This window comes from Sabethes cyaneus, chromosome 2 (genome assembly GCF_943734655.1).
Source record: "Sabethes cyaneus chromosome 2, idSabCyanKW18_F2, whole genome shotgun sequence".
NCBI lineage: Eukaryota > Metazoa > Arthropoda > Insecta > Diptera > Culicidae > Sabethes > Sabethes cyaneus.
In genome coordinates, this window is record NC_071354.1 from 211,920,572 (window position 1) to 211,945,417 (window position 24,846).

The following is a 24,846-nucleotide window of genomic DNA, read 5'->3' on the forward strand; positions in this document are numbered from 1 at the left end:
AAGCATTGTCACGGAGAGAATCTGGCCAAGTAATGACGAGCGCGGAATGAGTGAAGAGCTAGAACAACTATTCCGGGCTAATGAGACACGCAAGTTTTATGAGATGGTGAACCAATTTCGTAAAGGATACACACCGAAGCCTGATATGTGCCGGGACGAGGAAGGAAACCCGCTCACAAACGAGCGCGAGGGGATCGACAGGTGGAAAAAGTTCTGCGACGAGCATCTCAACGGCGATATAATAGAAGGAGACGGAACAGAAGTTAACGATACAACGATAACAGCGTGCCGATTCCCGATCTTGAAGAGATACAGTGAGAAAACGGTCTGCAGAAGACCAACAGAGCCGCCGGAAAGGATCGGCTGAACTCTACAAAAAAGGCCAAGAACCGCTAGCAACGATACTTTTTTTAGATAAGTTCAAGTATTTGGGTGGAGTAGAAACTACCCGAGGAGTATGAAAAGGTCGATTGCTGTAATTACCGAGGCATTACGTTGATCAAAGCTCTCCCAGATTTTCTCACGTCTTCTATCCCCAATAGCAAGAGAATTCGTAGAACAGTACCAACGAGGACCCGTGCTACTACGGATAAAAATTTCACTCTCCGAAAAATCCTCCAGTAATGTCGGGAACACCAATTTCCAATGCATCATTTTTCGTGGATTTCACGGCAGCATACGATACAGTCGAGCGCAAACAGCTAGGATAGATAATGCACAAGAACGGTTTGCCGGACAAACTGACGCAGCTGATCAAAGGACCCAGTAGCGAGTGAGGTGCTACGTGCGAGTTTCGGGTAGATTTTCGAGTCCCCCCGAGTTACGGCAAGGGAATGGACTCTGCGGTAAGTGACCATCGAAAAGTACGATCATTAGCAAAAATAGCCTACTCCTAGCCTTCGTAGGCGACCGCGAAATCATTACTAGAAGCCATGGGTCGGCGAAGGTAATCTATACTAGACTAAAAACGGAGACTAGGAGGATTCGGCTACAAAGCTGTGCGTCGAAAACCAAATATATGGTAAGAAGAGGCTCCAGAGAAAAATGACGTTCGCCTCCCAAGGATAGTGACTATTGACGGCGATGAACTGGAATTGGTTGATGAATTCGTATATTTGGGATCTCTGGTCACCACCGACAGAAATACGATCAAGGAAATTCAACGACGCATTCAAGCTGGAAGTCGAACCTACCTGTTCCTCCGCAAGACGCTTCGATCAAGGAGCATACGTCACCACACAAACTTGACGATATAATAAACGCAAATTAGACCGGTAGTCCTCTACAAACATGACACAGTAACTTTGCTTATTTGCAGGCATTAATTGAAGAAGTTCTCATCGCATACCGGGCGAAAGTTGGGAAACTACGATGGGCCGGCTACCTCGCAAGGATGCCGGATGACTGTGCAGTGTAATCCGTTCTCTTCAAGAACCCCACCAACGCCAGGAAAGAGGGGCTCAACGTGCTAGATGGCCCACCAAAGTGAAGCCGACTTGCGTGCGTCGAGACGCTCAACGAATTGGCGTCGAGTATCTCAGGACTGAGTATAGTGGAGAGGAATTCTTAATACGGCGGAGCTAGACCAACCCAAATATCGCACGAGTCCCGATATTAAATATCTAAGTCATGATTAAACCACGATTAAAGCACGATACCACAGACAAACTGTTGTGACTCAGAGAAGAAAATCTTGAATTCTTCTATTTTGCTTGCATAGGAATACTCTCTTATATGTACATTTCGAAGCTATATATTGCACCTGAAGCATCCCTCGCGCAGGAAAGTTTTATCTTTCCGCTGTTGTGCATCAGCAAAAATCGGCTGATTGAGCCAAAAATGCGTCTCAATTTCAAACTCGCGTAAAATGTGTGCTAATTGGGTCGTTTGCAAAAAATTAAATAAACAGATAGAACCGGCAATACCACTGAATCCAGGTGCGGTTGCTCGACAGCTGAGCACCTTTGGATCGGGTACAATGTATATAGCCAGAAAACAACACAAAACAAATACCAGGAGTGTTGAGCAAATCAGATGATATCCACAAGTGAGCCAGTTTTTTTTGGGAACACAAATTAACCCAATATAATTTTGATGGTCCAATCTTTCCAAGCATTGTCGTCTGGTTGCGGTCAGTGTTCTTCAGAGAAGTATGTTGGGTCCTATACTTCATAACCTATAAGCATCTAGTAAAACTGAACCTCTACAAAACTGTCACTTTAGTACTTTCCTTACAGTTGTTGGGATTCGAACAGATCTAATAGAATCGGATTTTTTGCACTTAGAGCCAGAGCCCTAGCGTAACATTGTGGCGCCCTTGGCGGAAGCTCAATTTGTTGCCCCTTCATTTTTTAAACCAGTGTTTTCTCCACGTTCATAATTTATTTGCATTCGATAAGTATCGGATAAGTACTCCGCTACTCTTAACGTATGTATTGAAAAATGAACTAATTCCGGACGGTGGTGAAAAAAATAATACAAAAGATAATTCAATGAAACAAATTGTCCTTAAATTCTATATTTATTAGGCCTTCTATAACAATGCTTCGACGCCCTGCCAAATGGCTTTAAAACAGATTAGCGGAACCTCCTCTATGGCCGATCAAAAAATTGACGTCGGCAAATTATTCAAGTCTTCCGTAGCCTTGGCGATCAACTCCTTTTCCGTTGTGGCAGCACAGTTATTGGTTCATTTTAGCTTCGCCCAAAAATACCAATAGGAAATTTTGGGAGACGTTGGAAGAGTTGGTGATCGTCGGTTTGTCGTCAGCCGGTTTACCTCCTCCAGTAATCTCTTGGAATAATGGACCGTCGCCAGGTCCATCCAAAAGACTACATCCTTTACGCGATACTTCATGATGAAGCTGGCAACTTCCAGTAGATACTATGTACTGTATGACGAGACCATCTTGCTTTCAGTCTTCATTTTCAGCTTTTGCTGCAAGTTACGGTCGAGCAGCAGTGTCGGACATCAGGAACTGGGCTTCCGTTCAACGCTTTCGACTTTCTCGCGGTAGAGGATGTTGTAAATGCCAGATTATCTCTATTCTGCGAATACGAAGTGCTTCACCATGCCCAATTTTTTCGCTACGGGATGGAGCTAGCAGTACGAACAAAGTATCAAGCGCAGTTGTTTGGCCATTTTCACCATGACTGTTGAATGCAAATCAACTGTTAAGGTGGCTGGAAAAATCGCTAAAATTAGCCCAGTTTTTTAATGGCATATGTCATGGATGGCTAATGCTTTACTGAATACAGGGCCTTTTTATCACCTCCAAGAGCTAGCGCCCTTGGCGGGGGCCAGTCTGGCCAACGACAGGCTAGGGGGCTGCTTAGAGAAACATTTAGTTAGTGTAAAAAAGATTACATTTTTAAACATTTCAGAATCGCTAAGTTGGTAACATTCGGGGGTTCTGAAAATGTCTCCTGATGAAGAAAATAACATAATAAATTTCTTTTCTAATTTTTACATTTCAAAATATTCCTGACATCAATCGTCGGATGCACCCTATGCGTCGAAATGGCTAGGTAATGGCAAGATGATATTGATGAGCGAAACTTTATCCATCATCCAAATCAAATTACGAGAAATCGAAGCTTATATTTATAAAACATGATTAGTGTTTCTTGGAATTAGGTGAATTACAGGTAATTCGTTAGGAATTGTGCTTGTACCGAATATATACATCAATCAATGAACTGTTCAGTCAACTCCAATCATATTTTATATTGTCTTTTTTATTTAATCTCGCAGGTAAATTTTGTCACCTTTTTTGTCGCAATCATTTTTAAACTATTTGCAGGTTAACCGCTACATTTCTAACTATCCAGTGAGTTGCTACACCAACAAATAGTTTTTTAACACTCCAGTGAAAATCCTGCTTCTGATGTAAACGCAGACTTAAACTTTCCTGCTCAAACCACTTGCCGGGGAGGATCGTCGTCGTAATCAAACCAGCCATCATCAAAAGCATCGCTTGCACAAACCGAAAGGAACCCCGGACCTCCGAGCGCTGTGAGCAACTCCCAACCACCCAGACAAGTAGTTACGGGCCACATCGCCACAACACAGCACAGCTTGGTTTGGTTTAATTGAAACACTATGGAATTTAATAATATCTCTTTACTGTCCGTGCTTTCGAACTCGAACTCGAACTCGAACAGAGGACGAACGGCCGGCGTTGCATGTGTGGAGGGTTCACGTGTTATGTTCCTATCATGATCATGAATGTGTGGTGCAATTTCATTACAATGGCATTTTATTTTCCTATTCTCTTCATTTGGTTAATTTCCAACCCCCCGCTGCTGGCGCTGCTGCGGCGGGTGCGTGGGTGGAATGTAATTGTGGTGCAGCTTGGTGCCCGCTGCCGTAGAAAAGTGCAAGCAAATGACTGAAAAAAAATCATGAAAACAAAACAAAAAATTTGCTCGTTGTTTTCGCTGTAAGCATTATTATCTGCGTATCCCTACATTCAGTATTACATGTATTCGTATCTATTCTACGCACTGAGTGATATCCTCTGTCTGGTGTGTACTGGTGCTTATAAAAAAATCTATTGTAAACAGGTTTGCTTGATTATAAAAATGTTGATTTGCTTTGGCAATGTCCTTTTTCAATTGAGAATATCAATACATTGTTTGCTATTATAATTGTTTTTTGTTTTTGTTATTTAAAAACAATAACCGCCCCAATGCTTGTCGATACTAATGAATATTTCATATGAATTATACGTCTCGTATTTTTTATGACAGTTTCATGCAGTTTGTAAATATTAGCTATTAGTAAATAAAACCTTTAATTTCTGCTAATCAAAATATCGAAGTACTACTAATAAAAAATTCAGATGAGAAAGTTTCTACGTTTCGTCTACTGGGAGAGGTACATTTCGTATTTCAGTGTTTTACTCTGGAAATATAGGGTTATCACTTTGTGACTTTCAAACTTATAGTATAACTGCGTAAGAGTTTATTTCCGGAGTTGACATAAATTAGCTATCTAAATGAGTTTAGAACGAACTTTAATTTGTACACAGTTTTCACACAAACTTTTGCCAAAATCACGCGTCTAAAACCACTTCGATTTCACATGACATTTGCCTCACGATTGGTAAGTTAAACATATGGGTCTCTGTGTGGGTGTTTTCGTCTATCTGCCTAACAACAGCAGCACAGAGCGGCAGAAGCGAAATTTAGCGTCCGATTGATGAAGCAAACTTTGCTAAGCTTATTGGTGCTTGAAAAGTTGCTGTTGTTGCTTCCGCAGCAAGTCCCCCGGAGTATGATTCGGCTAGAGGAGTCCTGCAGCAGAGCTATGCGTAGGAGTAGGAGTGTATTTTCGAATGCAGAATATGACTAGTTGAGGATTGCGCAAACGTACCGGAACAAATTTGGAATAATTGGAAAAGTTTTCATCTATACTATTGGAGGGGATGATATAGTTTGGGTGAGAGTAATAGGACGCGTAGGTAGGAGCAGGAGGATTGCCGGTGCGGGAAAGTTAGATGTTGCACTCTAATCTGATGCGGTGAACTGAGGGAAGAGCTGACATTTGAACGGCATCATTAATGACCGGGACTGACTGTACGATGTGAGAGTGTTGACGAAAATTTCCGTCTTTATGAAACACAGGAAAATTTGACAAAGTTTTCGTTAACTGCACTTAACAGCAGGTCATAGGACGAACAAGTTAATTGAGTGCTCGCTACGTTAGACCTTAAATGATTAGAGAACTTCAAAATGATTTTGCGCATAAATATATTTCTTTCTGTTGGAATGCTTTTATGCAGTCTCACATCGATGTCCGAAAAAAATTAAAAATGTTTCCTACATTATACGAATCTTTGTTGAGCTGATTTGCCATATTACCGAAAGATCATCGGACGACGCCGGAAACCACAGGATCACGACAACTATATATGAAGCAGATCAGAATTGCACAATTATATTTTCACTTCTATATAAACTTTGCAGCCCGATTTCTTGTTGACAACGATACCAGACAATAATAGTGCATAAAATGCATTCTGGTGCAAAATATGCTACGAATAATCTCTCGTACCAAATCGTACCAAACCGAACCATTGGTAATAACTAGGAATGTTTTTCAATGGTTATGGTAATGGTTTTTTCTTATATATAGTTTTACGAATATTTTTTCTAAAAAAATACGAAATTATGTTTTCAGTGCACAAAAAGTAGCAACGTGCACAAAAGTTACAACGTTGGAAAGTAGCAGCGGTTCAGAAAGAAAAATCCGTTTCTTTAATTTTCCGTTTAGAGGCGAAACAAACTGGATAGTAAAGCATACTACCAAACTCAATTATTATGCAATCCATCCCATATACCTAACTTTCGCATGAATAAACTCGCTTCCGCTGTGAAAACACCGAGATTTTCGAGTTTCGCCGGACCGCGTTCTAGATATTCAACCTCCCGCAATCAACAGCAAATCGAACATCGAGCAATCGAAATTCAACCCATGTTCGGGCGATGTATCGCTATTTCGACGCAAGGAAATTGTTCTTCGGTTGTTGCTATTTTTTAGTTGTTCAACACCCCTCGAACAACCGAACACCTGCGGAGGCTGGATGGCGGCTGGCGGGCAGCAGCAGCAGCAACAGCAGAAGTAAAGTAAGATAAGAGTTTCTGTTTCCGCCTGTCCGGGTGTATCCTTTTCGATTGCAACGGTGAAAGCTCGACGGCAGCTGCAGAAAATTCATACAGCAATATAATGCCATAGTTGTCGATTTTATGTTGACACATCCAAAAATTCGATCGGGCTCGGGAAGCGACCGACCGGCGTATGAGTGAAAATAAACTATTGGAAATTGCTTTACTGGCGAACAGCAGCTGAAATCTGATACATACGTTTTCGATGTTTCCGATGTTTTATGACGTATTTTGCTCCAGCAAACAGCGTGTGACATACATCTTAAAATGTAGTTTTTCTGTGACGTGCTTCGCTATATATCGGGCTCCATTGTTAGCTTGAGCAAGCATCCATGCACAAAAATTTATAACAACAGTTTGTTCCGTTTCTATTCACAAATGACATTTCGATTTTGTTGGTTTATATTGGATACATTGCATTGTAAATTGAATTGCACGAGAGAATCACTTTTTGATTTAATATCCTTGTGCTTCAGTGCTGTAGTTTGCTTTCCAAGTATATCGTTTGAGTAAAATAGTAAGTTAGGTTGTACCTAATCAAACTAAACTTCTATGAGCTAATACAGAATATTGACTCAAGTAGAAGCGGTTTCAGGATAATAGTCGGTCATTGAAATATTCAGTTCATACATTGTTTAATTCATTCCAGTTCCTACATTCTTACAAGCAATCATATTTGGTTCCATGATTTGAATGGGGAAAGTCAAATTTAAATTTCAACTTTTCAGACGGTAAAAGTAAACAAACTGAGGAACGGTATTCGAGCTTTCCCAGCTCAATCGGTATTTTTGCTATCGTAAAATGTTGAATGTATCGCAAATGATAAAGTCACAACGACACAGATATACAGATTATGCCAATTATGCAAATTAATCAAATTACAGCTCAACAGCAGCACTACGCTTCGCATTGATGTTGCATACGTTCGTTTTGTTAACATCTTCCATGGTGTATAAAAGCCTACACAGATAAAAACTGTTTCAAATTTTTATTTATGAAGATACAAAAAAAATTTCATGATGCATATCTGTAGAACGAATGCGGAATTCATTAGGTTTTCAACGCATTTTAACCTATAATACAGCACTTGTTATTATTATTACAAAATTGTTACAGTGTATACATTAAACCAGCCAACCGAACTTTCATCGATGTTAGCTTTCCGTATCGAAGTTATCATGAATATAATATCATGAGCTGCTGGTGAACTGTCGAGGTTTACTCTCATGTAAAATCGAGTAAACCTTCTGCCAGTATTCAATTTTAGCTGGTGTAGGGCAAAGTGTTTGTTTGAATTGATCCACCGTATTATAGGTTACTGCATGCACGGAAAGAAATCCGATTTCGATGCCATGAATGAAATCATGAAATTATGAAGTTCGAGTTGCTGTGAATTGGGCTCCACAGAATCATGAATAATAATCCATGATCGTGTGTTGTGTTGTACTGCAAAAAGTTCATGATATCATGGTTATTATTCATGTTGTATTTTCATAAATTTTCATAGCTAGAAACCTGAAGTCATGAGTTATTTTACTCATTTTGGAGACTGAATTTTTATTCGTGTGTTGGCAATGTTTTTTAATCGAGAGCACGTGCACACGAGCAAACAAACAATTCACGAATCAGCGCCTGTTCACTGTTTAACAATATGAAGGGTAGGTAATTTGAATTGTTTGCATTGGATGCAATTGTAATCGGTTAGGAGAGGTAGTCATCAGTGTTTGCAGTGAAATGAACTGCTGCTATCAGATTGCTTCCCTTGGGATACTGGTTTGATCCCTTGCTGGTTGAATGGGTAATCAAATTAAAGCCGATAGGTTAGAAATTGTACAATAAATGACCTTCCAGACCTTCCAATAAGGAAAACTTTCCCCCGGATTGAATCCAAATATTGACTGTTCTATTTTTCATGATTGTTTTGAAGAAAGCCCTGATTGATAAAAAAATGCCTTTGTATAACAATCGAACATGACTGGTTATTGTTGCAATTTCTATCAATTTTTCCGTACAGTTTTGATGAAATAAAGTTTAGCAAGCGAATGATTTTTTTTTTTGGGTTTTCACACTTTAACGAGTAAGGCCTTAAATCTGGAACAAAACTATTGCAGCATCCTAGACCTTGTCAGTCTTCTACTAAAGGCGCGTGGAGAAACGTCTGCAAAGTCAAATAATTCTTCCCCCAGCGTGAAGGTGCGGATGCATGACGTCAGTGGTTCATAAAACCCGTACACAGTTCGATGGAATCTGGCTGTCAGGAAGTTCGATGAGCGAAGCTGTCTACGTGAAGGACGAAAATCCACACGGGACATCAGAGCCGGGGTATCTATTTCATTGTTAAGCAGCTTGGTCACAAAAGTTGCTTATTGAATCCTTCGACGACTCTCCAATGTCTCCAAATCCAAAAGCTGGCATCGGTCTACGTAGCGGGGAAGATTGTGAGGTAGACGCCAGACCCAGTAAACAATTTGGTTTGTATATTTCGGTTGCAACTGAGAGATACGATATCATATCCGCACGAAAAAGTTATATTTCACACCACATAACAACATATAAGTACCACAGTGGAGGCAATATACGTTCAAAAATTTGGAAAATTCTATCTTGCATTCTATACAACAATTTTTGGAACACGCAACTTAATAATCCTCAATATACGATTAAGATATAACTAAATATTACAGTCATCTATACTGATTTACAATTCACAGCAATAAGTTGTATATTATGACACGCACGACCGCAAAACAACTTATTGTACACTTCGCCTTGACATACTCTAATCATTATGCAATTCCAATGTAAAATTGACATGCATACGACCTAATGTGCACTTTCTATTACGATCTTGTGTTATCTGGGGAGTAGATATCTCGGGGCGATACGAACAAATCTTCGTTGAACTCGTTCTATTTTGGCTTACCAACACAGGTTATGAGGATTCCAGATGACAGTGGCATTCTCAAGTATTGATCATACCAACGCGCAGTACAATGTCTTCAAATGAGATGAGCGCATTACATCGGTGGAATGTTATAACCACATATTTGCAATGCTTATTGTGAGCTTGTTTCTATTACACCAATCAGCAAAGGTGTCCAACAGCGCTTGTGAATCAGGTAGCAATCAGCGATAGATTTCACAACGAGGTAGATCTTTAGATCGTCGGCATATACCAGTGTGCATCCGGAACCAAGCAGAATGGCAATGTCGTTAAAGTACAAGGCGAATAGCAAAGGCCCCAGGTTACTGCTTTGCGGAACACCAGAAGTATTACTGAATGCACGTGAAACTTGTGAATCCAGCTTGACACGTAAAGTATGATCTGTTAGATATGAACTCAACCATGAAGTCAATCTATCAGATACACCGAGTTTAAAGAGCTTGTGCAAGGGTATGCGATGATCTACTGTGTCGAAAGCGGCCTTAATATCTGTGTACACAGCGTCAATTTGAGTTCCAGCTTCTATCCGTGAGATGCAGGTACTAGTGAAATCCATCAAGTTCGTCAGCACAGAACGACCTGGCATAAAACCATGCTGGTTGACTGATATATAGTTTTTGGTGCTGTTCAGAATTATACCACGATGATTTCTAATAGCTTTGATCCAGCAGAAAGACTGGTAATGCCTCTGTAGTTCCTTGCAACTCGCTTTTATCTTTTTTTAAATACGGGAAACATATGGGACTTTCGTTGCTCAAGCGATTTGGCGAAAATTCGGCTTAGAGGCACGGCAAGAGCAGTAACGCAGCGACAGAAAACAATAGCCGGAGCACCAGCGGGACCTGGTGCGTAGGAGCTTTTCAATTTCTTTGCACCACAAATGACCATGTCGGGAGTGATGTCAAAAATGTCCAGATCAGCAGCACCAATGGGGGCACCTGACGCAGCTATTTCAGCATCAGACTGCGAGGTACATGTACTGGCGAACACAGAAGAAAAATGATCAGCAAACAATTCGCAAGATTCGGTAACAGTTGATGATTCCGTTCTGCCCAAGAACACACTAGAAGGAATGGAAGATCCTTTCCTCTTAGAGTTTACGAATGTCCCAAAGCTTTTTGGATTAGTTCGCAATCTGAATTGCGTCCGCAGAACGTGTGAATTGTAGAGAGAATTTATTCTGCGGTGTTCGTTGCTTACGAAGTAGTCTCTGTTTTGCGTTTCGATGCCGTTTCTGTACAACTCACTATTGCTCCAGACAGGTTTTGAAGGAGGTCTAATTCTGGGAAAATTCTCGTTCAGCCACGTGCAAATAGCCTCGCAAAACCGCAATGCCATATCATCCACATCGATCTCGTCTAATAAAGTAGCCCAATCCAGAGACAAAAGGTGGTCCACAAGAACATCAAAGTTAGTACGACGATAGTTCAGAGGCGCAATTTCGAAACTGACAGCTGGAACTTCAACGGGGCATGCCAGTATAGGCAAGAATAAATCCAATCGAGGATGGGGAAGATTCACAGGAAGTAGCGGAGAAATGGCCCGACACACAGCGATCTCTTGTTCAGGAAGGCAGTAAACGAGGTCCAGTGTTCGTCCAAGATTATTACGCAGTGAATTAACTTGTTTCAAGTTCAGGAATGCAAATCCATCGACCACAGCAGCGCTAGCAGCAGGAAGCGGAAGAGAATTGTTGTACTGTACTCCATCGTCTCCATTAAACCAAGAAATTTGCGGTTGGTTATAATCAGCACAAATGAGAACTCTTTCTTCTGAAGACCCCTTGTCACGTAATTCACGGATTGAGAGAATATGCTCATCGATAAACTTGACAACAACTTTACTTCTGTCAGGTGGGATGTAAACTGTAGCAAGCAAAAACTTCATTCCTTTGATGACAGCAGAAACATAGACTTGTTCGGGACAATGTCCATGTCTCAAGTTGACCAGCGAACTAGGGAACTGTTGAGCAACGGCAATCAATATGCCACCAAAACTACTTTTGTAACTACTTTTGTAATAGGTCGTCCATTTTAGTCCTAAAACCTCACACATTCTGATAGTATGCACTAATACCATCCACGTCATTGGCGTGTGCAGATAGCTCCGAAACAAAACTCCCGGCACGAGGAGATTCCAAGCTGGAAGCGGGAAATACATCAGCGGAAGGAATGTCCGGATTACAATTGCACTTGACTGCATAACTGGGTTGGAAGACCCAGTTGCCATACCAGCACACAGGGCAGGGGTGACTGCTGGCCGCTGGCAGGAATTGGCCGACCGTGGTTGAGGGATCGAGGGAGGGATTCCATAATAGCAACTTCAATGCGTCCCGCGTGACCTACAGGTGATAATCGACGAGGACAGACTGGTTGAGACAAACTGGAAGCAATCGACGGGTCAGGAGAAGTCAAGTTCAAAACAGCATCGTACTTGCCCGAGATCGATTCCCAAGTAACAATGTCAGTTTTATTACACTCTTGTTGCGGTTTTCATGACCAACTTTGGTCATGAAAGCCATAATAAGAGTTCAATAAAACTAAAATTGATACTTGGGTTGTCGGGAGATCCCGTAACCAACCAATTTGTTTTGAATTTACATATGAAAAATGTGTTCAGGCGGGAATTCTTGATATTTGAATATTATTATCACAACATTCTGACCATGAGTTCAAGGGTTATCATTTTTCAAAAACAGAATTTAGGAATTTTCCCTTTTTTAGTTCTGAAAGAAACAAAATTATTGACCTAAATTTACATGCCTTATTTCAATTTTGTAATATATCTGAAACTGAATTGAAAAAATATCTGGGTAGAGCGTTAAACACGAAAAACGGAAATGAGAAATCAGTTTATATCTTACCTGGCGCTCTCCAGAAAATCATTATTATTTTTGCAAGAAGATAAGAACGTGTACTTCTTTTGAGTGTACCCAATTTCATGACAAAAAGTCATTTTTATAATTGCCCGTTCGACTGCTAGCCCAAAATAAAAAAAATCGAAGTCATTAACGAGGTCTGGACTATGGTGAATCTACTAGTTTGTAAGAAAACAGTTTGACAGCAAGATTTTGCGAACCAACCTCAATATTATTCGATTTAAAATAAACAAAACTATCCCCCAAAGGGCTACCCCAAAAACGTTTGAAATTCACCAAAGCTCAACTTGGCATGCCAGTGACTTTGAAATTTCGTTTACTATAACACTACCGCTATTATATTTAATTCAGGGCTTAATCGTTTTGATATTTGTTTATTCTTTATTTATTTATGTAGATTATCTTTTCTGACAACAAAAAAGTTCAATTCAGATAGCCCCGATGGATTTACAGAAGGAGCCAGAGTACTAGGCTTCTCTACTCGCAATTTCGGTAAAGAATTTTTAATGGTTTGGATTGGATTGAGTGCGCCGGATAAGTTTATTCTGGCATTCTTAGCTAGATATGGTCAACTGATCAGATCTTATTGAACTTTGGAACAGCTGCTTGGTTCCTTTCAAAGTAAAATACCGACGTGAAAAATCGTCTTCCAGAAAACTTGCACTTTCCCATTAACAAAAAGGAGCACAGACAAATAGTGTTAAATAATTAGCTAAATCCAATCAGCATAAACGTAGGAAATCCGTACAAAATCCAAATTGCTTACTAAAACCACGCTCACATAAAAGGAAATATTCCACACAAAGCTAGACCAATAATTGCGTAAAATTATCCAAGGAACACAAAAACTGAAGCTGTGTTATACAAAAAATCATTGACCCCCGTTGACCCGTTGACAATAATCTACCGAAAGTTTCCTTTCTGTTACACCATTCTCTCTGACAGGGGAGGTGTGATTTTCCTTACTTTTTCCTGGTATACGATATTTACTCATTTCATTCCCAAATTGTTCTTGTAGATTAAGGCCATCACACCGAACGTAAACAGATTTGAAACCTATTCTGGGTTAGACTCATCAAGCTGACACAAAATGCAATCTTAAACAACAAGTGCCTTTTGCACTTGCATTTTACTAAGACAATACAAAAATTGTACAGAAATATCACTAAAATGTGCCCCCAGCACCTCCTCGAGGTACGACACTGCTCTAACAAGCCAGGGGTGACATTGCGATTCTCGTTTCGAGTGATTTTGGTTCGAGACGCCCATTTGTTTAACGTGGTCGAAAGGAATCAAAACCACTCGAAACGAGATGCGCAATGTCACCCCAGGAATTGCAAGTTCGGATCTCGACCGGAAAAGGCTGCCAAATTTATATATATTTTGTATCATTTTTGTGTGAATTATGCAGGCTTGTGTAGCGCTCTGTAAAAGTCTCAATTCTAGACGTTTTACTGGCAAAGCGCAGAGGAAGAATCGATTTGCTCTCTCTCAGTCGATTGTTACCTTCCCCGACAAGCAACGAGTTATTTTTTGCTTTTGCAGTGATTTGCTGCTTTGCTCTGCAATGAGTATCGGTTTGGTTTCATATTCCTTAGTCTGCCGGAACACTACCGAATGCATGCTCTCAAGGTCACAAATTGTCTGTCCGATATCACAGAACAGAAGTGGAAATAGAAATCCAAACACGTACATGCTACTTTCTACAGATACTAGCGAACCTGGCGGTGGCGAGTCACTTTTTTCCTCGAAAACACACGAACGCAACGCAAGCTGCTGTGCGATTGGCAGCGAGCGTTCTGCTTATATTGCTATTATTCGCTTCTATACGAAAACCTTCCCAAAGAAAAATAAAAACAAAAAAGACTCTGTCACCAGTTTTGATCGCCAAATCGTTCGGACTTCCACTTTTGTTCTGTGCCGATATTATCAATTGGATACGGAGCAATACCAACATGTCAATGTGAATGTTGTTCCAATGTGCAAATGAGAGATTTTCTTTGCGTCTCCTCTCTTATGCTTACTACGGCGGCATAAATGCATTTCAACCCAATTTTTCTTAAGGGTTGGCAGCCAATAACATCAGCAACCTTTTATGCAAAACAGACGCATTTTAATGTATTTATGCCACCTTATATGCGTAAGAGGCGCAAAGAGAATGCTGTATTTTTATATTTCAGTATGATTTTAAGTCGCAATGACACCTGATGTTCAACTTAAGAGCTCTCTATTTGCATACAAAAACTTATGGTAGCGAAAAGGAACGTGCGCTCTGCTGATAAAGATTCCCCAGTGTGAAAAACTATACAACAGCGTAGCGAGAAGACCTCCAACAGTAGCAATAAATCGCGTGTGCGCAAGGGGTTTTCAGTAAGGTGTATAACCCAAGCAACACAGCTTGTTATCGAATAGTATAATATTACATATATCAGAACTTCTCTATTACCTGAAAAGCGCAAAAAACTTAAGTCTAATGAAACAAGAATTGAAAGAAGTATGTATCAGGTTATTTCATACCAATTTAAAACGTTATTATAGCATAAGCTACAACTTGTTCTTCCAGTAGTTTAAATTTAGTAATGGTGACGTAATAAAAACTTCGTGTTGACATGTTGACAAAACAAACATTATACATTAGATATGAGCTGTCAAATAAATTCATGTTATCCCAAAACATCTCAAAACCTTAATAATAACGACATATGTTTTCAAAGTACGTTTATAGTACGCTTAAGCGACTAATTTCCACGAATATTATTTTCTAACTTGTTTTGTGTGTTACTTGGGAATAAAGTAGTAATCAAAGCTTACATTTGGGATCATTTAAATTTTAAATGGGTAATCAATGACAACCCAATCAGACTATTTAACTTTTAGAAATGTGTTTTTTTGTTATATCTGTTATAAAAGGATGGTGTTTTGCACATTTTTTTAAAGTAAGGCGTGATTGAAAATGGGACATTTCAATTGGAATATTTAGTCGGCTAATCTTCTTTGTAACATTTGACAAAATCTATATCAAAGAAGACTTAGTATAAGTGTCTGGGCAGGAGTTATATATTGCAATCGGAAGGGGAAAGGTAACAGACATTTTCAAGCATATGAAACTGTCAAAGCTCGTTTATAAATATCTGGTTCGGCAAGCTTAATTGTGCCTCTGGTTGGAAAGTCGACATTTTTCTTGCAGCTAGGACCATCAATCAAAAAATTTTCGTGAGTTAGTATTTGGAAAAACATCCGCTGGTTTTCCCGAAGCAGCACGCTTGTTCCGTACTAGTTTGGCCGGATTCTAGCATAGTGGTAGGCAAATCGCAGCATATCCTAAGGTTGTGCCCAAAGCCAAGAATCCTGCTTTCATGCCTTTCAGATCCACCTAATCAAAAAATATTGGGCCATCGTCAAGCGGAAGTAGACAATGTGTCTGTACATCTCGGGAGCTGGATACTATAATCTTAAATCTAAAATTTTTAAAAAGAATGATAAATTTGATCGATTTATATGCATTCTTGTTTGGCGAAATTTTGATAGTAGCCATTTCAGGCCTGTGGTGAGTGTCAATTTTTGAAATCGGTATTGTTTACTCAATCCCAAGTAACAATTCTAAAACCACTTGATTTTGCTTGAATTTTATACGAATCAAAATATACTTATAGCAATCTATAAATCCAAAAGAAAACTGTTATTGAAGCAAATTAAAATTTGTTATCTTTTAAAGTTCCTATAAGAGGGGCGTAGCAATACAACATGGTACAAAACCTATACAAAATTGGTATTATTGCGGTTACTTGTCAAACCGCAGTTAATCTGTTAGTTTTATAATGCTAAATTAATATGGTAACACTCTGATCAAACAGATTTATTGCTGTTGTTTCGAAAAATATTGGAGTTCCACTCCGGTATCATTTTTCACTTATTTATAAGGCTTATACAAATTTGGAAAAAAGTTTATGTCCTGGTCTCGAAATATTGTTCAAGGGGGGGGGGGCAAGAAAAAAAATAATAACATCAAACCTTCAATAACTAAACAAAGGACAAGAAACCAGTGTTTATTTTTCCAGAATAATAAAACTTTAATACAAAAAAGTTGTACAGTACTTAAATTTTAGTTCAAACCAAAACAACTTTTAAAATTGTTTGATCCAAGCACATAAAGCAAGTATTCTGGCAGAGATGAATCAACTTGAACATAGTGGAGTGCTACAGGATCACCTTAGAGAGCCAAACACGTGTAACTTAACCTTCATTTGAATTTTGCTTTTTACTTGCATGTCACTCGGATTTGGATAATAATCTTTAATTGAAAAATGCCGGACATCGGCATAACAGATATTCAGAGTCTTTTTTTCTGTGCCACAGAATCGACATATATCATCTTGCAGTTTCCCCATAAGCTTCAGATGAAAGCGGTTTGGACAATGTCCTGCTATAAGATCAGTATAAATGTTTAGATCTTTCTTCGAAAGCTCTAGGATTTTGCGATTCATTGAAATGTTTGGAGAGATAAACTGTTTCGACTGCCAAGCAATAAAAGTGTTATTCCAATTAAAATTCCACTTTCATACATTTCCATACTAAAACTCCATTTTTAAAGCAGATGCAGATAAAGCTCAATTAAAAAGCAATATAACTTAACATGACTTGATTTGATGTAATGGTCGGGGCCACCGTTGATCCCAATGATAATCACAACATGACAATAGTCAGAAAAGTTTCGAACAGTTCAGTGACATCCTTTCTGTATGCGTCCAATGCATGGTAAAAAATTGTATCTTTAAGTTTTTCGTCCCAAAACATCCAAAATTAGGGTAGGTACTTGAACACTACGGAATAAAACGATCAATTTGGACTACCGAAAGCTGATGTTCCGGAGTGTGTAATTTGTTGTATTTTTAGTTTAATCTTATCTACTACCTATGACAGCAAAATATAATCCCACAGCAATTATCTCCGTCAAAAGTGGTGGCAAATTTCACTAATACATTGTTTAGTTGATTGATGCCTCAATCTAATTCGGTTCTTTTGAAGCAAGTTTAATTAAAATGGAACAAAATTTAAAGTAAATGGAGCCAAAAGTCTAATTCTAAGAACCCCAATTTTCGGTGTCGGAACTTAAAGGTTAAGCACAATAGTCACCTGTGATCTGTAGCAAGAATCAGAAAGCTAAGATGGTGTAGGATAGTTGATCGAGACTAACGGGATAATTACTTTAACTTTGCACGAATTGGGTAATTTAGAGATGTAAACTCGTTGAATTGTAAAAATCTGCTTAACATTAAAGAATGCAACATTATTGCACTTTATTTTTTTGCCCCTTCAAATTTCTAAAATTTTTGAAGGGGGGGGTGACATAAACTTTTTTTCAAATTTGTATAAGCCTAATTCGCAAACAAAAAATCATTAAAGCAAAGTGCGAATTGCTGAAATAAAATTATGATCATTAAAAATATCAGCATTTTTATGACACACAATGCAAAATATTTTAGTTTGTTGACTATCATACGCGATCAATCAAAGTGAGCTGAGTTTTATTTAAGTGCTTTTTATTATTAAAGAAGTCCTACCAGCCAAATTTCGTACGGTTTTCCGTGCGACGAAGAAGAAAATATCGACTAACCGGTTTAATTTCCATCATTCATAAATAAAAATAACTCACGCAAGGCATTGTCGTTATTCTACAGCCAGGAAAACTTGGCTGATCTGCAGAAATTTTGCAGAATAACATTTGTCATGCCGTCCTACACAAATACATGCGCGTTAGCTTCGTAAACATGGTTGTGATTTTTAGTTCGGATGATGAAAAATTTTGATGGACGGATTTTAAAACGGTACGACGAATTTAAGAAATAAAGTCAGCTGCGTAATTTCAATAATATGCTTTAATAATCGCTTTTCAGTGATTTCAAAGTTCACGGATCGGAAGGTAAGTGTGTTTTAGTCAAATCAGCACAAGAACTTTTGGAGTATTCATTAAATCCATCCAACAAATGATGAAAATTAGAATGGTGTTACTTTCTACGACGCAAATTAGAAATAAACCCTACCTAAAATGATTTAGTTAGCGAATTGACTAATTAGCTACATTTATTTTGTAATTGAACTACGCAATATATTTTTGGCCCCACATCGAAGTTTCGCAATATCGTCCAGTCTACCATTCTTCCTCACCAAACGCTCCTCCACCTTTAATAAAAAATAAAACAACTAAAAAATTCAAAAATTGCAAAATTTCGGTGGTGCGGTAATTTAACCCACCTTTCATATCAATATGCACGATAAAATTTAATTCGCATATGCTGCACAACTACGGGAAATGCTGAACATTTATTTTTCACTCTATCGGATATTTTATTATAGTCGTTATAACCCTAATCGATCAGGATGATCTGACATTGAAACTTTAACTTTTCTTCTTACGGTAGTAACAGTTGACAACTAAAATTTTGGAATTTTTTCGCGGCCCTTATGGTCAACAACAAACGAGCTCAGAGAGAAATGGGAGTATGTATGTGTTAGCTCTCTCTCTTTCTCCTCTTTTTGTTAATATTTTTTGTTTTGTTTATGCTTGCCCAGTTTTGCTAAAAATGACGTCGAAACAAGAAGCATTTCTGGAGCGCGTTTTACACTTCTACGAACTGCAACAGAAATCTCGGCAAAAAGTATACAGTACAACATTTAAAAAGCAAATATGTTGCGGTTTCAACTGTTTACCATATCCTAAGATGCCCACCAACTATTCGCAAGCAAGGTAGTGGAAGACAAGCCAACATTATGGACGCAGAAGCACATCGTTCTCTTTCTCGTTTCTTCAACAACAAGCCCTCTGGTTTGGCTATCAATTAAGATGCACCAGACGAATGTTTGAAGAAAATTTTGATCCTGTTTCTACAAAAACTTCATGCAGATGAACAATACGTGTTTTGGCGGGATGGAGCATCATCGCATTATGCCAAAAAACACAGTCATTCCTGAATACCCATTCGATCCCATTTTTACCCAAAGACCACAAACTGTAAAATCTGTCTCAGTGCGCCCAATCGAGGATTTCTTTGGGATTTTGTGTTCTTTGGTGTACAAAAATAACTAGAGAGCCACGAATTGCAAACAGTTGATTGGTAGAATCAAGAGAGGCATTCGCAAAGTTGACCTGATGGCCGTATAACGCTCCTGTTTCGACGTTAAACGAAAGCTTCACCGAACAGCCGATCACGGACCGTTTTCAAATGTACACTAATTTTTTTTCAACAATGGATAATGTATCTTTCATTTCGGTAAATCAGATCTTCTTCATGTATCTTTGTCTTTTTTTGACAGCTTGAAAAAAAATCCAAAATTTTAGTTGTCATTCGTTATATTTTCAAGTTAACGAAGCTGGCTGAATGATATAGCTTATAGCTTTGCAGGGCAAAGCGAAGACCTTCATTCAATTATGACGGCGGCTGTTAAACAACGAAAAGCGTATCAGGTTTTATTGCTGCTTTCAACAGAGCGTGATACGACTACTTGAGCTTATAACCAGATTATAATAACCTTCTGAAGAGTGTACCACTTAGTCAGAAGGCAGTTTAATAGTGGTCATCAGAAAGTTCTGGTGGTGCTCATAGTTTTATTAACGGTTTTATGATATTGGTCATGGAAGCCACTAGAGGAACGTTAAAAAACTTAATTTGCTGCTTGAGATTGAATCTCAATTTTGATTGAGAAGAGTTAAACTTACTTGAAACCCTTTCCCGAGAAGTGATTCAGTTCACGCTGGTTTTTCCGTTCAATGTTCTAGACTTTTGGATGAACTATAAAAGTTAACCTAGATGGCATCTGATGTTGATGTTGTCAGAAGGTAATTCTAAGGGAGCATATCTACTATTAAACCAAGAATATATAGAAGAGCGTCGCGGCAGATGAAGTAACCGCAAGAAACAAGCCATTCGTCCTCATTTGTAATCCACGTACATTCTGGTAGTATACTGTGAGGTGTTCGTCGTTTGGTATTTTTAGTTTGTGCAAGGTCGTGCCGTGAATTTCTGGCGTATCTCTTCGAGTCAAAAGTTTTCATTTATTAGATTTGATATGGTCGGCATAGCAAGGGAGGCGGTTTCGTCTGTCCAAAAAAGACTTTTGATCATTTCACTGTGATGTCTATGTTTTCATTATGATACCTATTTCTTCTAGTTTGAGTACTCTTTGGGTAATTTTATGCAACGTATCGTACTTCATGCTGTGCGGTCTTCTACGGGAAGCTTTCTACGATTTTGAAATGTACGGATTGTAAAGCGCTTTTTGAAATTTATTTGCTCCTTCGTTGTTTACAATATATCTTTACATTGTACCTCCATCCGTCCTAAACCATCTTAATAAAAAATCATTTGATTTGAGCAGAAACTTTTTTCATAGTTTCGCGGAACTTTATTTATCCGCAGAAGAGACAATCAATGAACAAACTTCACAAAAGCAATGCACTCTCCAGTGTTTGCAGAAAAATAAAATATCCAATTGAATGATTTCGATGAAGATGGAACTCCATCCACTACGACTCTATCGATTGTTCGAGCATTAACTTTACGAGGAAGCCAATTTCGTTTGATGTTGTTGGCAATAAATCCTTTCTCTTTGATTCGACCGCATGCATTAGCCGGCGACAGCACCGCACCGTGCGTCTCCATCGTACTGCTAGATGTCCACCATCATTTTGTGTGAGCTGCAATAATGATGCTCACTGTGAGGAGTCGGAAGTCGCACAAAGTGCCATTTTCCTCCGCATCTGCGAGCATATTACGTGCCAGAAAGAACATCAGCGAACGAAGTTCTGCGCCTGGAGGCCACCCCACTGTAGATACTGTCCGGAGGGATGTTCCCGGTTTATTTCTCTGCTCGTTCTGTCGGTTCAGCATTTTATTTCTGTGCTCTTCCCGGTGTTTCGTTTCATTATTCATCAGTTCATTGTTTCTCCCAGCAACCAACTTGGAGCCCGGATAATCAAACGAAAACCATCACAGCACACATTCCAGCCGTCTGGATGCTCGCTGTTTGCGCGTACCCAAATTTAAATAAAATGTTCAAAAACAATTTGTCCAATCCACTTGATTAAAAACTTTCGACCGGTCGTTTGCAGTCGGTGCAGCATCGTCCAGCAGTTCGCTGTCGACGCCGGCAAAGACGACGACGACGGCGACGACGGCGATGACGTTTTATTCAGTTCTGTGCAATTAAACTTTGTCTTGCAACTTAATCAAGTCATGCTGTTAAAGTCGTTTGATTGTCAACTTGAAATGTTATTTAAATTTCAAACTCGGAGCTCAAACTTTCGGAGCTGACATTGTGACCAATACCTTAGCGTAAAATTGGCTTCCCTGGTTCAGGGCGGGATTATTTCCTGCGCTGCATCTCGCTCGAGTCGACTGGACCAGACGAAAGCAGAACTTTACCACAAAGTTACAAAGTAATGAAAACGAGCATCTTTAATTTACGGTTTTTCCTTATTAACGAGTTTCGGCCAATTTCGCCGGTGTGTGAGTCGGACGGGCAACGAAAGCTGAGTTGGCAGAATGCCAACTTTTAGGGTTGCACTGAACAGCGTACGAAAGGTACAAAAAGTGGCTATTTTTCTGTTTTTCAATGAAATCGTTGCTTCATTAACAAGCTTTGAAGTGCAAGATGTGGCAACTGGCAAGTCAAGATGGTGGATCATTAGCTGGGGTCGGTTCCTATTATGCCTGTTTTGCGAGTTAACGAACCAACTTATAGGTCAAGAGTGAATAATAATCATGAATTTCAGTCATCTGGCATTTGCATTTGTTTGACAGAAAACACTCTGTATGGATGAGTACATTTTACCGCAAGTATGCAAGGACGTACATCCTGCTCAACCCACGTCGCACACATCTTGAAATTAAAGAACAATCTAAACACTCCAGACCTGTAAATCATGTGGTAAAACGGAGAGGGGGTTCAGTCAGTATATCCTTTCAAGCGAAAAACTTATCCATTTGCCGAGTAAAAGAACAATATGGATGAAAACTTGTAAAAGCAGTGAAAGGCAAGCTCCCTGCTCGAGCTGCCGGGCTGCATCTCGGGCTCGAGTTGGGAAACCCCGGTTGCGAGGTTGCTTTCGTTCGAGCGAAAATGAAAACAAGCAAAAGCATCTAAAAACAACAATACCCAGGAATTCATTGTGATTGTGTGTCCCAAAAAGCGACCCTTCGAGAGGTTCTCGAAACGTTGCCTAGGTCAAAATAAAAGTTCCAACAACTACGATTGTGCTGGAGGCTGGAGCTGGCACAGGCCGGGGGGGTAGACCGAAGAGAACGCGTGTTTAGTGCCTTTGTTTGCTCTCGGATCGTGTGCCAAAAGCTCGAAAACAAAGAGTAACAGCACCCTGCTTCCATCGATGGTCTGCTGGCTTCGGGTTTTTTGTGTAAAATATGCCAAAAAAAGAGTAAAATCGATTTAGCCTCTTGGGTTGGCAATCAAGAGCTTAGTGGTTGTTTGTGTAGCCATCGTAATTGCATAACAAACTATGCTCTAGATAGAAATAAATCTGAGCCAAAAGTTCCACTAAACCACTCTAACCGCCATCAGGAATTTCATTGCATCGTAATGAAAAATAATAATCCAGCCCAGAGTTGGATTGAAAAGGCACTCGACGGCGGCTGCACTTTTCCGCGAAGTAGACACTCCATTCTTACTGATTTTCGTGCGTCATTTTATTTTGTTAATTATCATTGCGGAAAGCCATTCCATGCACTGCACATGCTTACCGGCCTACGGGCTGCTGTCATTAAATCCTGAAGAGAGCCCGCGCTGGAGTCTGCTTGCAAGTGCTCCGGAATTGCGTGGTGCACAACGTCGAGTGTAATAAAATAAGCTAATAGGTTGTAATTAGACGCGAAACTATTCGTCCTTTGCGCTTGGCTGACTGGTTGCAACGCCGCGCCGGTAATGCAGTGATGCAGAATTTTCAATGTGTACAATTTTCGCATTTGCTCATGTGTGTGTGTGTGCAGTGCAACTGCGAGCCAACTTACCGCCCTACCGTTGGGCGTAATGAAAAGTTTGCTGTGTTTGTTTTTAACCTACACGCTAAATTTGGGCGGACTTAGAAGTTAGTGTACAAACACAGTGTAAAAACTTTGATTCTGATTAGAAAACGAGTACCTACTTCGGGTATTTCCAGTAGTTTTTTGGAGGTAAATAATCTGTTTGAAATTTCCTATCCATTTTTAAGAAAATTTTGTGCTGTTCCAACCATTCAAGTCCGGGATGATAAAACCAATTTCTAGGTGGGAATAATTAAGCGTGTAGGATGAGTTCTGTATTTTGGATACGGCTTCGTATACAATTTTATTTGATACATTTGATTATGCGGTCTGGCAGCAGATCCGCAGATTGCATGAGCACAAAGCATGGGAGAATTCTGTGAATTTACAGTAACTGTCGATAGTTGTCCAGTTGTCTAATGATCAATTATGAATCTACCTGGTGGTTACGGTTTGACGATTCTACTCACTCATTCAGTTTGTAGTTGTCCCGATTGATAAATGTCAACAATTTATTAAGCATTCGCAACTCATAAGAGCGTTGGGAAGTGAATAGTCAAATTAATCGACTAATAACTGGAGACTAAATAAGCTTTTGTGCGACCAGCATGGACTTTTATGAGGACGGTTGGCTACAAAAAATATCTCAGAATTCAAATCATTCTGCATCCAAAACACGCAAAAATGCACTGAAATAGATATTATTTACACAGACCTGAAACCGCCTTGTGGACCATGATTTGCTTTTGGCCAAACTGGCATATCTGGTTAACCAGCGTCTTTCTGTGAGACTGGGCAGCACACATTTGAATTAACTTTGTAATTGATCTGGTATCCCGCAAGGGAGCAATCTCGGACCTTTGCTTTTTTCATTATTCTTCAATGGGGTATGCGTTGTGTTACCTAGAGGGGACGCAGATTTTTGTATGCGGATCATTTGATGTTCTTCCTCAGTGTAAAGTTTTTTGAAGATTGTCGCAAGCTCCAAAGCTCCTCTCAACATCTTTGTCGACTGCTGCAAAACAAACGAGCTCCTCATCAATGTGTGTAAATGCTCGGTCATCTCTTTCAACCGCAAAAAGAGCACGATTCAATGGAACTGCATAGAGTCTTCGTTATCATAGTCCTATGATAATTTTATTTTTTTTAACACAATTTATATTCAAAAATTTATCATCAGAAAAGATAACCAAACCATCAAACTTATTGTTGTCCACCATAACTTTCATAGTTTTCAGAGTTTCTACCATAAAAATGACGGGTTGTTAAGTATCTTAACAATAAAAAAATCAACTGTTTCGCGAACAAAAATTTTCATTTACAGT

At 39.4% G+C, this 24,846-nt stretch overlaps 1 protein-coding gene across 1 annotated transcript in view; it reads right to left on the reverse strand.

The window, feature by feature from the left end:
* LOC128736612 (kazrin) overlaps positions 1 to 24,846 on the reverse strand; it is a 205,146-nt gene that overhangs the window by 21,445 nt on the left and 158,855 nt on the right. The gene's annotated exons all lie outside the window — the stretch shown is intronic.